This window comes from Nanorana parkeri, unplaced genomic scaffold (genome assembly GCF_000935625.1).
Source record: "Nanorana parkeri isolate BGI_ZX_2015 unplaced genomic scaffold, ASM93562v1 scaffold437, whole genome shotgun sequence".
Lineage (NCBI taxonomy): Eukaryota > Metazoa > Chordata > Amphibia > Anura > Dicroglossidae > Nanorana > Nanorana parkeri.
Genome location: NW_017306705.1, coordinates 999,547 through 1,015,772, shown reverse-complemented (window position 1 = coordinate 1,015,772; position 16,226 = coordinate 999,547). Strand labels below are relative to the sequence as shown.

The 16,226-nt window shown below is 38.8% G+C and overlaps 1 protein-coding gene across 1 annotated transcript in view; it reads right to left on the bottom strand.

Moving 5' to 3' along the window:
* LOC108790013 (steroidogenic factor 1-like) overlaps positions 1-16,226 on the bottom strand; it is a 208,018-nt gene that overhangs the window by 80,278 nt on the left and 111,514 nt on the right. The window lies entirely within an intron of this gene.

Genomic DNA, 16,226 nt, shown 5'->3' with positions numbered 1-16,226 from the left:
CGCCTGAACTGCAGCTGCATCGGGGGAGGAAAGAGAGGGAGGGGGGAAATCTGTACTGTATGGGTGGTTGTGCTGGAAGTAGGGGGGCATAATGAACATCTGATCTAGGAGGAGGTCTGACAGAGGGTGTTGGTGGGGAAGGATGAATTAGGGCTCTGGGGAGATATCTGTACTGGATGGGGGTTGGGCCTGTTCAGGGTCTTTACTGTGGGGAATATGGGCTTGGGTGGATTATTACTAGCAGGAGAGGGTAATGTTTTTTGTATTCTGACAGTATGCTGGAGACCCAGACCACTACGCTCTGTGTAAGACCAGCAGTATGGATCTCAGAGGTCTGACACAACATTGCTAATGGTGAGTATGGAGCACTGTAACTAAAAAAGAAACTATTTTTATGCAGCTTCACTTCATAGAATGTAAAACTATAATTGGACAAAAAAAACGGTCATAACAGATACTGTGTATGGAGGCTGCCATTGCTAAAGTAGTACTAAAGGATATTTGTTTTTTAACTTAATGCATTCTCTGCATTAAGGTAAAATAACACCCCACTTCTTTTCTACGCCCCCTACACTTCATGTTCACAGCTCCCAAAGGATTTGCGGTGTCCTGAAGTTTAGGGGTGAGGGGGGATCCCAAGGCCACAGAGAGAAGGGCAGCAATAGGCTGCTGTACCTGCCTGTCAAGATACTGTGAGGAGGTGAAAACAGCGGCATGGCTTGTCGAGTACTATGTGTGTCGATGGACATACACAACACAAATCACTTCCTGGCCGGGAGCTCTTTGTAACCTGCTAGGCAAAGGAGACACCTGTAAACAGGAGGGGGCGTGGTGTATCAAATTAAAAACATTAATGAAAAGGGAAGAAAAAAAAGCTACACAAGTACAAGTGGATCTCCTCTCATTTAGAAAATGAGAGTCCTTTGGCTCTCTTTTTGACCCTCTTTCTTCAAAATGCTGAATCACTAATCCAAAACTAATATGTGATAAGGTCTTCTGTCCTTACTCAGGCTTTCTTGATCTGCACATTTGTTCTCAGAAAGTATTAAAGCTAGTGGGTCAGGACAACAGCAATATAAATAGCATTTCCACCTATATGGAATTTATTACATGCCAAAAGCATAAAGATAATGACTGAATTCTCCATGTCATCCTTGCCTCTCTTTGTTATAACAATCCATCTCTACAATCCAGCTATTTAACTAAGTTTCCTTACAGCTGTATCTCATAATGTTTCTTTGAATTTGCTAAGTTATTAACCTTGTGAACCAAGAATAGATATAACGAACAAAATGTCAATTTGACAGTACATAAAAGGGAACAATAAACAATGTCTTTGTATGAATACATGCCTGTCCTTTGCCACAAGGTTTACTATATACAGTATTTCTATTCAAAAAAATTGTACTATTGTATTTAATATTAAGAATCACTTATTTCCTTTAAGACATTTACCTTAGTAAATGAATCTCAAAGGTATGTCTTAGTTGCATATGGAAAATAGTGTTTGTCACATATGTATGATTCTAAAACCATAAAAAGAACTTTGTTTTTGGAGTATTATAGAGGGTTCAACCCCCAGAGATGACAACAGCCCAGTCATTGAATGTGTGCAAAATTATTCACTTTAAGGCCACTGCAAAGGACAAGGGAGCACTCTGCGGCTGGAGGTAAAGATGTTTAAGCTCTGCATACGAAAAGGCTTTTTCATAGTGTGGCAGCAGTCAGAGGAAGTTCTTGAGAGGGTGCTGAGAGGGCTGGAGGCTTGGAGGTAACAAGCCCAGCTGAAACTACCTGGCTTGTTAGGGCCTCTACAAGAACACTCAGCCTCCTAAGGCTGGGCACACACCTTACAACCATCGCATGACTTTTGTCTTGCGATGGTTGTAAGGTACTTAAAAAAAACATACGATCTGCCTATCTTGCATAGGCAGATCTTACTTGCGATGATCGCAAGCCATGCCCCCTGAGGGGCGGGCTTCCGATGGCCGCAATGCCGAACGGGCAGTGTGCGCTTGTGCACACTGGCCCGTCCGGCTTTTATCTTACGAACATGCTACACACCCGCCGAACATCGTACAATGCTCGGTGGGTTTTCAAACATGTTCGTAAGTTTAAAGTCGTGCGACCTTACAGTAGTAGAGGTCGCACTGCTTCCACACACCTTACGATAATCGTACGATCGCGGGATTTCCCGCGATTATCGGAAGGTGTGGGGACCTTAAGAAAGGGACCCCACCCTAGAGCCAGACTGTGTGTCTGGTGGACTGGGGAGCAGACCGCCTGTGTGGCAATTTGCATGTGGGGCAAAACAGCAGCCTGTGTGGCAATCTACCTGTGTGGTGAGCAGCCTGTGTGGGAAAGGTTTTGTTAAAAACACAACCTGAAGTCGGAGAGACATTGGAAATGTTATTTTGCCGTTAGCAAGAGAATTATACTTTGTGTTGGGGAAACCACTGCAAGGGAAAAATGTATGTGGATGTTTAAATAAAAGTGGGCAGTAAGCCCTAAAAACAAATTGTTTAAGAGTGGAAGCGTCCCGAATGCACTACCATTTGAAGCGAATCCTCACAATAGTAAGAGCTGTGAAAATGTGGAAAAGACTTCCTTTGGAACTAAGTCTAGCTAGCTCAGTTAACTGTTTTAAAAAAAATCTAAATGCACAGAATAGAACTCGATATTAACATTTTAAAAGAAAAAAACAAAACACCAGTGATTGTCAACCCAGAGAATATCCGATTGCCTTATGGGACCAGGAAGGAATTTTTTTCTCCCTGATGGAAGGAACTGAACCATGCTTTATATGGTTTGTTGGCTTCATCTGGATCAACTGTGGGTAAGTGTGGGCATAGGGTTCTGCTTATGCATATTTTTCTATTTATTTTTTTTTATATTGACTGACAGTGAGAAATCTATTACAAGGGATGCATGATGTAGATATTGCTCTAGATCTGAAAACATTTTTACTTGGACTGCCAAACCATCTTACTGGAATAGTCCTACAAAACAAAACAAAAATAAATGGACCATAAATATCCTGCATTCACAAAATGGTATCCCTTAATTCATAAGTTGATTATATAACCACATAATTTCAACAGGTGCTATTATTGTGCCATGTAGAACTAAAACATTAAAAAAAAATCAAGACCATATTTTAAAGCTTGATAAGGTTGCGTTGTAGGAAAGCAGAGCAAAGATTAACAGGCATTATTTAGCTTTTACATTGATATAAGTAGATCTAAAAGCTTGCAATATTACTCAAGCAATGGATGTTCTCATTTAACAGGGAAGTATTATCTGCCTATGGTATTTATCATATTATCTAAGTCAATCATTAAGCATTTTTATGTATCTGTATATAATGTACAGCGCAGAGCACATATACAAATGAAGGGCATGAAGTATATAATATACAGCATACTGCATGCCGACAAGCAATGCAAATTACTTTATGTACCATACAGTTTATGCAGTGAAGCAGCATAGAAAAACAGTGCATTGAGATCGTAATATCAGAAAAGGCATATTTAATATATAGTGAATGTAAAGTGTTTTTAAATATTTTATCCAGACAAAAAGTAATTTTTACATGCAAGGACAACGTTCAGCATCTCCACTACCATGGGTTTGAGGCAAATTCTGGGGATCTGAGATCTACATTCCTGGTGAATTTATTTGGAGATTTACCCAGCAGATTTTGTAAAAACCATAATGCACTTTTTTTTTTTTGTCTGGGTTGTTCAATGCAGAGCATTCATTAGTTACTGACCATCTAATCTTGAAGCATGCCACTGCATCGTTTGAAAAAAAAAAAGTGCCAGAACTGTGTGCACCCATGCAATCTTTACATTATATCACTCACATTCACCACATCCTCAGATAAAATAAAAGTTAGGCATATACCAGCTAGGCCTACTATCCCTAACTAAAACTGCCCTGCTGTTGCCCAGTTTTCCACTGCTGTATCCCCTGCAGTATTGTATCTTCCAGTAAAGCCCTATCCTGTGTTCTTTGTCTCTAGTAAATGTGCACCCTGCCTTGCTTTTTAAATTATACTACTGCTGGCCAATTTAACACTGCTGTATCATCTGTGGTCTCTTAATTCTTAATGACAACTTAATATATAATATTACGACCCCAATTCCAAAGAAGTTGGGATGCTGTGTAAAATCTACATTAAAAACAGATCATAATGATTTCCAAATAGTTTAAACCCATATTTTATTCATAAAAGAAAATAGAAAACATATCAAATGCAAACACCACCATTAGACAAAAATATTCACAAATAATAATTAAACAAAATAACACAAAAAATGTTTTAAAGTCCCCCACCCCCCCACATACACACGCAAACATGCGTCGGGTGCGCCTATGTACAAAAACGACGATTGCGCCCATTATGCAGCACATGTTGCATATCGCCGCGATCGTCGCAGTCAGAACAATAATTCTAGGGCCATCAATCACTGATGACACTAAACTGATGAGCGGTAAATACGTTTAAAGTGTCGCCTTTGGCCAATTTTGGTTGCGGGAAGTTTTCTGTGATTTCGCGGGCGCGCGCAATTTTAAAGGTTGACATGTTTAGTGTCTATTTACCCGACGTGACCCCGTCTTTTATATTATACCAAAAAATTGGGGTGAAAATAAATGTTTCATAACATTTTATAGGGAAACATGTTTTTTTTTTCAAAATTTAGGGTACTTTTTTTGTTATATAGTAAAAAATAAAAACCCCAGTGGTGATTAAATACCACTAAAAGAAAGCTCTATCTGTCCCCAAAAAATGGTATGAAATTCATTTCAGTACAGCGTTGCATGACGGAATAAACATCAGTCAAAGTACCGCAGCGCTGAATACTGAAAAATGGCCTGGCCAGGAAGGGGGTGAAACACCATGGCCTTTAAGTAGTTAAACTGAGAAAATTTATAATTTTAAGAAAAAAAACCCAGAAGACTACTAGTCTCATCACCATCACAGGATCTGTTCAATTGCACGATCCACCAGAAACAGGAAATAACTGGCTATTGGTCTCCTAACAATTATGTGATCCACCATATGAGTGCAAGCCAACAAGCCAGAAAATAGCTAACTAGTTGTCTCCTTACAATCATGTGACCTATCAGATCATATGATCCACCAGAATCATGAAGTAGCTGGCTATTGATGTTTTAACTATCATGTGACCCGTCACATGAACATCAGTCAACCACTTCACCAAATCCTTACATATTTAACATCACTCATATAATAAAATATATCCATTGGTCTCCTCATGATCACATGAGCATCAACTGCCCATATGACCAAAGCCTTGAATAACATAAATCATATTCACAACATATTGCAAACAGTCACATGTACAGTTAATCAAGTCACATGACCACAATACAATGAAACAAAATATTGTATTCAGAAAAAAAGCAAGCATAACATTCAAAACAAACGTAATACCCTTCACAAGATAATGTATGATACCTCTAATCTTTTTATATCAATGGTAATGAGACTCCTACCATAGTACAATAATAATAATAATAATAGTAATAATAATAAACACATAGTAAATAACCAATTTATAACAAACTTGGCCATAATAACATAATTATTGACTAAAACAGTTAAAATACATATAAACATACAAACAAAATATGACCCACATGAGTCCTATAACGTCAAACTAATTTCTTTAGGCTGGCGTCCTGTCCAGCTTCTGGCAACCAATGATATCAGTGAGCTGGGCGGGATCCTGGACAGAGCTGCTGGACCCAGAGGTAGCACCAACACCCCCTGCCCTGGTAGCTAGCACCCCCCCTTTACGAGCATCCACCACCAGCAAACCGCTCTAGGCCTCAGGCGGCATAGTGTAGGGACAGCCCTGCCTCTACCCCTGTGTGATAATGCTTTTTCTGGGGAATTGTGACTATGCACTTCTGTGTACCTAATAGCAGTGAGTGACCCTATTGAACCCAATTGAGGACAGGCTTTATGACTTTGATAATAACTAACAAACAATTGTAATATATAGTATATGATATCTTTAGTTTCAACGTAGATGTCTACCTAACCCTATATACTTCTTGGTGCTAAAGGTGAATCTGTTTGCCGGTATGCCAACCCCCTAGGCAAAAGATACTAAGCTTTATGATGTTAGAATAAGTACTAGATGCTTTATTAGTAATTAATATGTTTGGTGTATACTCGGGATGGGAACAGACTACCCAACTCATGGGATTTCTTGTTTTGGAGCTCATTTTCAAAAGCTAAAAAACACCTAGGTGTGAACAGACAGCTTACTGAAGACCGCAGTTTAATATGCAATGTATTACATAATGTTATAAAATCAATCTGCTGATGCAAACTGGACCGGCAGTATGTTACAGATAAAATGATTATGCCAAAGGCCTTCAAAGGTAAAATAAAAGGTGACTGCCATTGACACAGCTGTCTTGTAGCTTCTAGTGATAGATGATAACAAACACAGGGAACAGGGAATTTCACTCACTCATTTCATGCAGAACAATAAATTGCAAAATACTTTGTCACCTACAGTAAGAGGAACATGGACTAGATAGATGTCTAGCCAGGGAGAAGAATAATGGTTCAGCCAAATAATTAAATGTTTTAGGAAAAGTGACACACAATGCATACAAAATTTGGGGGGGGGGGGCTTTCATTCAGGTATTTTTTTCTTCAGTGATAACAGATGACATGAAAAAATAAACCTTTATCTAGAGAACAACAGAATACAATAATAAGAGGGGTTAATAATTTAACACTTTTGCATGTATACGCAGACCAAGGAAAATATAAATATAGGAAAAGGGAAAATTAGCTAGACAAATAAACACAAAATTCACAAATTTGCCATAAATAAGACTGAAGCTTTAAAATCTCCAGTAGTGCAGCATCAAACGATATGTTATGCAGTAAAAATATGACCATTAATATGGTATTATAATTATAATTTGGTACCTGTTAGATATTTTCTAAACTTTAGGTTTAAAAACAAAGCAAACATGATTATGAAAGAAAAAAAGTGTATTTATTATTTTTTCTATTATTATTGTAGCCAGTAAGACTAGGTTCACACTTGGTGAGCTATTTTTGTGCAGGTTGTCCCACATTTTTGTTTGCATGATTCTGCTTTGAAAACCGTGCGGTTGTCACGCAGTTTTCAATGCATAGAGATGTCTATAAGAACGAAACCGTGCAACAACTGGCCGAAAATAGGTCCTGCACCCAAAGCAAATATGTGAACAGCTTTAACTGACTTACATGCAGATCTATGTTTTGTGCGATATCGTGCAGCTAAATCCATGCAATAAATCACCTAGGTGTGAACCTAGCCTAAAGCATTGCAACCACTATCAGTGGATTGCAGGTGCAATGCTCTGACTCCTGCAGATTGTTCCTCCAGTCTCTGGGCTTGTTAACACCAGACCAGAACAGTTTTTGTCCGTACCTGAAATGCATCCCAATGTATTGCTATGGTATTTCTGGGCTCTGCTCGCACCAGTGCAGTCCGTTCCAGTGCAGGTAGAAAAATGCTGCATGCACTATTTTGTTCTGGTCTGGAATGCACCAACACACATGTAAACGCATCAAAATACAGGCAAGCTCATGCAAACGCACTGGACTGCACGTGAAAGCATATTTTAGGCTAAAAAAAGGAAACCAGAACGCGTCACAAATGCATCAAAAATACGGCAAAAACGCACTGCACTCCATTTCCAGATCTGCTCCCAATCTGGACCAGACTTGGTGTGAACAAGCCCTCTGTCCGTACTGAGGTATAAACTTTCAGTCACAGGGACAGGAAGAAGAATGAATGGACTACAAGTGCGGTGATGTTCCATTGAGAACTACAAGTGCCCCTGCTACGGTGGCTGTCACGACAGGTTCTGTCAAAGGATCTGTGAATGGATAAGAGTACTGCAGATAGCGCCTCTAGGTAGATAAGCACCACACTCCAAATTCCAAGGAAAAATTTTAAAGGATCTGTGAATAGATGAGGCATCTATGAATGGATGTCCATGTCTCACACAGAATATGAGTAAAAAATGTAATATGGTACGTTGCTGGCAGCAGGTCCCTGTAAACAACCTCCAGGACTGTTTCGCTGTGGAAAGCAAACGGTGGGCTTTAAACTGGAAGCAAATTCTGGTGGGTTATCCGTTCACTGATTTCCTCACTGCTGAATGGAGCCGGAAGTGACGCTGATTACATCACTTCCAGTTACTCAGCTGTCATTCCCTGGCTAGAGAAGCTTGGAAAGAAGCTATTCAAGCACGATCTGCACTTGAATAGCTTCTTTGGAGTGGAAAGGTGACACTAGGGGTCTAGTGGATCTCTACTGTCGCTTTTAAAAGAACCTGTCATCACTAATATACTATCACATGGGGGGCTTGTAAGCCCCCTATATAACAGCTATGAAGTAAAGTAAAGTTAAAAAAAAAAAGTAAAATAAACGTAAAAATTAAACAAAATGATAAAGTCCCCCACCTAAATGTGTGCACAATAACGTAAACATGCGTCAGGTGCACCTAAGTACAAAAACAATGATTATGCTAAAGATATTAGGTATCACTGCGTGCGCCAGAGTGCGTGCAACAATTCTCGGGCCAATATTCACAGTTAACTCTAAACTGATGACCTGTACAGGATTTTAAAATGTTGCCTACGGCCAATTTGGGGTACCATATTTTGTCACCTTTTCAAGGGTGCGTGCATTTTTTAAATTGCATGTTGGGTATCTATTTACTCAGCATAACCTCATCTTTTATATTTTATTTAAAAAATTGCACTACGTATAATTTTTACTACATTGTCAGGTTTGAGAAAGGGTTGCGCTAAAATCATGCGACATAAAAATGTGTAAATGCCGCCATTTCATTCTACAGGGTCTGTGCTTTCAGGAAATATATAATTCGGGGGGGGTTAAGTAATTTTCAGGCCTAAAGTGTGGATTATAACGTGTGCAAAAGATGTCTAAAAAAGTTAGACACCTTAATATATTCACCTTTATTTGCCACTGGTAGATTACAAGATACCTTTAGACCCATGGATAACTGAAAGGGAAAGTGCAGAGCTAGCAGATGTTGTCTTTAAAGGAAACCTGAAATATGGAAGCTGCCATTGCTGACCCCTTCTTCTGAAAATGCTAGTTGCATGGCTGTCATGCTGATCAATGGCTTCAACTCTTTCTAAATCACTGACTTGGAGCATGTATGCAGAGCAGGAGTTCACGTTTTACTGTAACATTCTCATTTGACAGTTTGTTCTGAATCTATCACTAAGTTTTAAATTGGTGAAAGCCATGAAACTTGTATTCTTAGAAGAAGTTCAGCAGTGGTTGACTATTTTTCTCGATATAGGATTCCTTCAAAGGTTTGGAAACATATACATTCATTAAGCTGAAAATTCTGATATGTGATTTTCTGTTGTGAGAAAAGAAAGGAAACAAGTTAAAATATCTTATAATACTCATTTCTACACCAAATTATTACAAGGATTTCACACAACACTGTATTGTAAAAACAGGGTGCTCTAACCAGAATTAAAGAATGTGTTGGCATATAGCTCTCTAGTTTAAGTAGGTATGCATACTAGTAAGTACGAAACTCAGTCCACGGCTGCCTTATATTCCACTTCCCTTATGTTCTATCTGTGCTGACAGTTTGACAGAGTTGCATATATCACAGCTCCTTCCATAATAAACAATCTTCTAACACTCTAGAAACCCATCCTGCTACAAGGTCAGCTTCAAAAGGTACTGTGCTGATCAGTGAAAAATTGCCAGAATACAAGGATTATTATTAGTATTTTCACATCATGGGATTTCTGCTTCTATGCCCTGGGTTATTCACATGGGTTGTGATATAGTAACCATATAATGGATCACTGAATAGAATTTCCTGAGTCAAAAATAAAAACATAATGGTAGGCTCCTTTCTTTATAAAATACATTTACTAGAAATCTTTACAATGTTAAGACAGCAAGTGATATTACCTCACATGCTTTAGGTTAGCTAGATATATTGAAGTATATTTAAACCCAAAACAAACATTTAAATGTTGCATCTTACTATTGAATTTGTTTTCTTTTTTTAGGCTTTTTTGCTTTATTTTCACATGGTAATCTAGCCAATAACACACATCCTGTCATTGGATGGTATCACTGTGTGGATGAGCAATGGAGCCACCCTTGGACAGAAGCATTGCCAACCTGTAAAGAGGGTAGGGTTAGATGCACTAGCGAATTTAGATGAACTTTAACAAATGAAATCCGAACTTTAATTGACATTTTTAAGCAACAGTTGTTTTTTTTTTCCTTTAGGAAGAAAGGTTTTGCATAAATAAATAAAACCTGACCATTGTCAACACCCCTGTCAGTGTGAAAAATGCTTTGTCTCAACCCTCTATCTGCCACTTTTGCAGGACAGCTTAGTCTGTTACAGTAGGTTGAACAATAACAGACCTACTGGCCATATCAGCAGGTGAAAATAAAGGGAAAAAGCCTAAAAAAGAAATCTAATGCAGGAATCATATCTAAGGATTGGTAAGTTACAATATATTCTGTTTTTGCTTTTGGTTTAGTTACACTTTAAAGTATCATCCTAACATTTAATATTTTAATCCACAAAAGGACCACTCATTGGGTAATTCTAGTTTCAGAATTTCTGTAATTTTCCAATTACTGCAGACTTAGAATGTGCTTTCATTCGCCAACCTCAAGTAAATTCACAAAATGTGAGTATCAGGATTCAGAAGTGAATCTGAAGTGATTTGGAGAGCCAATTTTAGGTAACTGATATTTTTAATCTGAACACTATTCAATAATTAGATATTCACTGGTATATTATTTGCCAGTCTTGTACGTTTGCATTTATATGTGCTAAATATATGTACAGTATATGTGTAGCTTTTATGAATACATTTACGATAAGATAAATATTTTATACACTTTTTTACAAAATTATACGTTTATACAGTACTTCATTAATTATTATCAAATATTTTTCTAATTAGCCCCGATGAAGTGAAGACAGATCCTAAAAATGTGTTGGCTCTCCTGGAACCTCCAATAAACATTATATCTATATAAAGATTGTTGTGGTGTAGTACATTCCCTTGAACACTTCCCCTTCTAATGGAGTGGAGAACTCACATTCCTTTTGTTTAACCTCAAGCATTCTTGATATGCCATGTACTGAATTTCAGTCAAAATCTGAATAACAGTCCCTGAGAGCCCACCAATTGCATCAGAGCCTCTGCATCTCTCCTTCAACTCACAGAGGGTTTAGGAAGGATATTTCCCGTGCACTTGATGTATATGTTAAATGGGTGTTTCGATCATTAATATTTAATTCAGAAACAAATTCCCTCAATTGATCACTTGTTCCCGTCCATACCACTAGGACATCATCAATGAACCTGAGCCACGTTTTAACATGGCTCAGGTACATGCAATGCTTGTAGATTATCTCCATTTCCCAGAGACCTAGGTGGAGGCACGCATAGGCCGGAGCCCAGTGCGCCCCCATCGAGGTTCCCCTAATTTGTTTGTAGTAGGACCCGGCAAACTGAAAGAAATTATTTTGCAGTGCAAAGTCCAAAAGTTCCACAATAAATTTGCTTTGGGAAGCAGCATTGGGAAAGAAGAACTCCAGAAAAAACATTACTGTCCTCAGGCCATGTACATGAGGGATGGACGTATATAAAGACTCAACGCCTAAGCCCACAAGAAGGGATCCCTCTTCTACTGTTAAATTAGTGATTTTTTATGGGACATCCCCTGTGTCCCTAAGATAAGATAGAAGCTTAAAGACCATGTCCTTTAGTAGGGTGTCTAAATACTTTCCAAGATGTTCCAATGGTCCTCCCACTGCTGAGACAATTGGTCTACCTGGGGGATTATCCCTATTTTTATGTATCTTTGGAATTATATAGAACGTTGGAACATTGTACCAGTCAACTTTAATAAATTTAGATTCTTTATCCGTGAGTAGACCTTACTCCTTGGCAAGATCTAATTTAAAGTTTAGGTCACTGACTAGTTTTTTAAATGGTGATTTACCTACTTTTTCGAAGGTGAGGGTATCCCGAGAAGGCATTTAGCTTTAGTTAGGTATATTTCCTCTGTTAGTAGCACCAAAGTCCCTCCCTTGTCACTCATTTTAATAATAAAACCATAGAATTCAAAGAGCATGTACTGTCTTTTTCACACGACTGTATATGTAAATACTAGGGATGCACCGATACTTTTCGAGTACCAATGCCGATACTTGGCATTTTCATGAGAGCTACCAGGGTTGCAGCAGTTACAGCTGGGACCTGGCTCTGGTGCTCCACCACTGTCCTGAAATCATTAGTCGATATTGTTTTAAATAAACTGTCACAGGACAATAAACAAAAATGTATCAGTACTCGTACTTGTAAGTACTTGGGCAAGTACCAGTACTTGTCCTCACAAAACTGGTATTGGTGCATCCCTTTATTTATAAAAACAAAATCATACATTAAAAAAGAGATGTACAAATCCCAGGAGCTCCGTGTGCTCCTTACAAATGACAGCTGCCTCCTAACTTTTGCATTTTTCTCTAGTCTAGTCTTGTAGCTCGAAAAGTATCGGTACATGTACTTGTACCGAGTACTGTACTTGGTATCGGTGCATCCCTAGTAAATACCAACAATAAACTTCTGTTATTTGTTCATTGGCCCGTAGAACACAATTAAACAAGGTTTTTATTTATTTAATTATTTATGTTAGTGTTTCTGTAATATTGATTCTTATATAATATACTATTGCCCTGTTTATTATTTACAATCTCACTCTCTTGTGCCACCCTACGAAAAGAGAAGGACTTCCATTGTTGCTGCAGTGCCATTATTCTTGACAATAAGGTCTGTTGTTTTCCACTAGTTGACACAAGTTGAAAATCAGTATTAGATCCCCAGAGACTCTCTTATTTACCAACTGCACAATGACAGCTGTAGTAGAGGTTAAACAAAATAATATATCTGGCAATTTCAATCAGTTTCAGCTTGGATGCAGTATCTTTAGAAGTAGACACTTGCAGTAAGGTTACCAACCCCTCTGCCAATCTAATAGGCTCTGCCAAGGCACAGTCATCACATTATTAAAGAATATAAATAACAATACACTCATGTCTAGTCAGAAAGCATTCTATTTTTTTTAATTACCTGAATATTTGCACTTATCTTTAAATTCTTTCTTTTAAAAGGGAAATTTGCATTTTTGAAACTATAGCCAATCATTAGATTCCAATATTACATTTTAATATAACTCTTTAAGTCCAGAGGTTTTTTAAAATATATTTTTAGGCTGTAAATCAGGTTTTTTTTTTAAATGGACATAGTTTTGAAAGTATACATATGATTCCAGCCACATGAAATAAAACCTCCATTTAAGTAGTTGACTCATATCTGCATGAAGACACAAACCCATTCTCCCTCAACCATCTTGGATCCCACAGGACTGTCCTCATATTTAAACAAAATGTCCGGAGTCCCAAAGGCTTAAAAGGAGAACTATGAGGTGAGTGAAAATCACTCATCCTCATAGTTCTAGCCAACATGTGACCATGAAACTGTCACACATCGGCTCACTTCTCGATCATCTCCCTACAGACAGCTGTGACTGTCAGTCACGGCTCCCTGCAGGGATTCCACCCCTCCCCGCAGGGATTCCACCCTTCCCCGATCCTCTAGCGCTGACTGGAGGAACAGACGGGGGAGGGGTGGGTACAGCTGGCTCTGCCCGTAGATAGGCAGAGCCCGCTGTCACTAACGCAGCTGGGTGAATCTCGACAGTAATGTCGAGATCTGTCCCGGCTGCAGCGGTCTCAGTATACCGCGAGCTGTAGCTTGCGATATATTGAGCTTTGGGTCACGGGAGGACTCTATGTATATGTCCTCCCATGACCCTTAAGAGAACTATGGGGAAAAACACTTACCCCATAGTTCTCTTTTAAGGCTGCCATATATGGCTCCATTTCCTCTCCTTCAGCCCATGGAGGAAAAATCTATTGATTACCCTGTCCAAGCTATTTCCACTACTAGCTGCCTGTGGCCGCCTAAATACTCAAGCAATGACTACATTCGTTCGCTGATCTCCTCCCTGCTGAACGGGACTGGAAGCAATGCTGATTGCACCACTTCCGGTCCCGTAGCTGTCATTGCTCGGCTGCAGAAGCCGAACAATAAGCTATTAGAGTGCCATCTGCGCTCCTAAAGCTTATTTAGAGTGGAAAGGTGACACTAGGGATCTCTTGGACCCCTAGTGTCACCTTAAAGAGTACTTGTCACCACTAATATGCTATCACATAGGGGGCTTGTAAGCCCTATGTGATAGCAATTAAATAAGTAAAAAAAATAGGAAAAAAGTTTAAAAAATAGTATTAAAAAAATGTAAAGCAACAATCGCACTACACATGCTAGGTATCGTCGCGCACGCCAGAGTGAGAGCAATAATTCTAGGTCCAATATTTATGGATATCCCTAAACTGATGACTTGTACAGGCTTTTAAAGCATTGCATATGGGCAATTTGGGGTACCATATTTTGTCGCCGTTATCACGGACACAGGCAATTTTTAACTTGGGCATGTTGGGTATCTATTTACCCCCAACCTCATCTTTTAGATTTTAGAAAAAATTGCTAGTTTTGTTGTGTTTTTGGGCATTAAAATTAACTTTTTTTAGTAACGCTTTGGATTTGATAAAGAGTTGCGCTAATATAGTGCAATGTAAAAATTTGCAACTGCCACCATTTTATTTTGCTTTGGAGTGTTTTAAGTAACTTTCAGGACTAAAATGTGGCCTATAACATGTGTACAAAAAAAAAACCTTGGCAATGCTCAATAGTCAATGTGATGTTGTTGTGCTCACTTTTTGCCATGGGTGGTAAAATGAAAAGATGATTTGCAGGTAATTACACCTGGCAGTTTTAAAATAACTATAGCAAATGCTTAGTTAATAAATATATTTTGACTACATTTAAGTGAACCTGAAATAAAAGTAATTTGGTGAAAAGAATAACCCATGACAGCTAGATCTTACCATTTAATGGGATCTCATAATTCTAGAACAGGGGTAGCCAAACTCCAGCCCTCCAGCTGTGGTGAAACTACAAATCCCATGATGCATCTCTCTCCGAGAGTCATGTCTGTGGCTGTGAGAAACTTGCAATGCCTCATGGGATTTGTGGTTCCACCACAGCTGGTGGGCCGGAGTTTGGCTACCCCTGTTCTAGAACAATAACAAATGATTGGTTGATTGGTGCTGGGATATACTACACTTTATGCATGAATTGTTGCTTCCATGAAATGTCTGTTTCTTGGCAGTCCAAACAAAATAATATACAAAAGAAAACTTTAAAAACAAAAAATAAAATACTCGCCTACGTCCTGGTTTCCAGTGGTTCCAGGAGGCACAGAGGACCTTACCAGGATTCACTGCTGGCTCCCAGGCACCCAAATCTTACAAAAATGCATTCCTGCAATGGGCTGGTGCTCATTCTTACTGGATTTTAAGTGCCCAGCTATCCTAGGAGGCAGCAGTGAGGCATGGTCAAGTTACATGTGCCTCTCAGAAGCTTTTACATTTTGCTAAGGGCTTGTTCACGCCAAATCCTGACCAGACCTGCATGAGTTTCTGCACATGCAGTGCAGTGTGTTTTGCCACATTTTTGCCACGTTCCAGGACGTTTTTAAAAAAAGAAACATTTTCAGCCTAAAATTGGCTTCCAGTGTGTTCCAGGGCGTTTGCATGTGTTTTTGATGCGTTTGCATGCGCTGTGGTGCATTCCAGAGCAGAAAAATAGGGCATGCTGCAGTTTTTCCACATGCTCTGGAACTGAACTCTCAGGTGTGAACTAGAGCCCACAATACCATTGGAATACATTGGATGCAGTTTTGATGCGTTCTGTAACTGCTCTGCATCTGCTCCGCACTTGGTGTGAACAAGCCCTAGGAGTGTTCTCTTTACTAGAAGAGAGGCAGGACTAAAACTTTCTGATTTAAGTTATTTGCCTTAAGAAACAACTTGATGTAGCTCGATAGGCAAGCAATAAAGTTTGACAGGTCAGTTACTGATTTTGCCCAGTCTCTGACAAGAACGAATATTGTATAATATTGTAATAATATAATATTGTATATTATATTAGATATATTATTGTATATAATATTGTATATGCT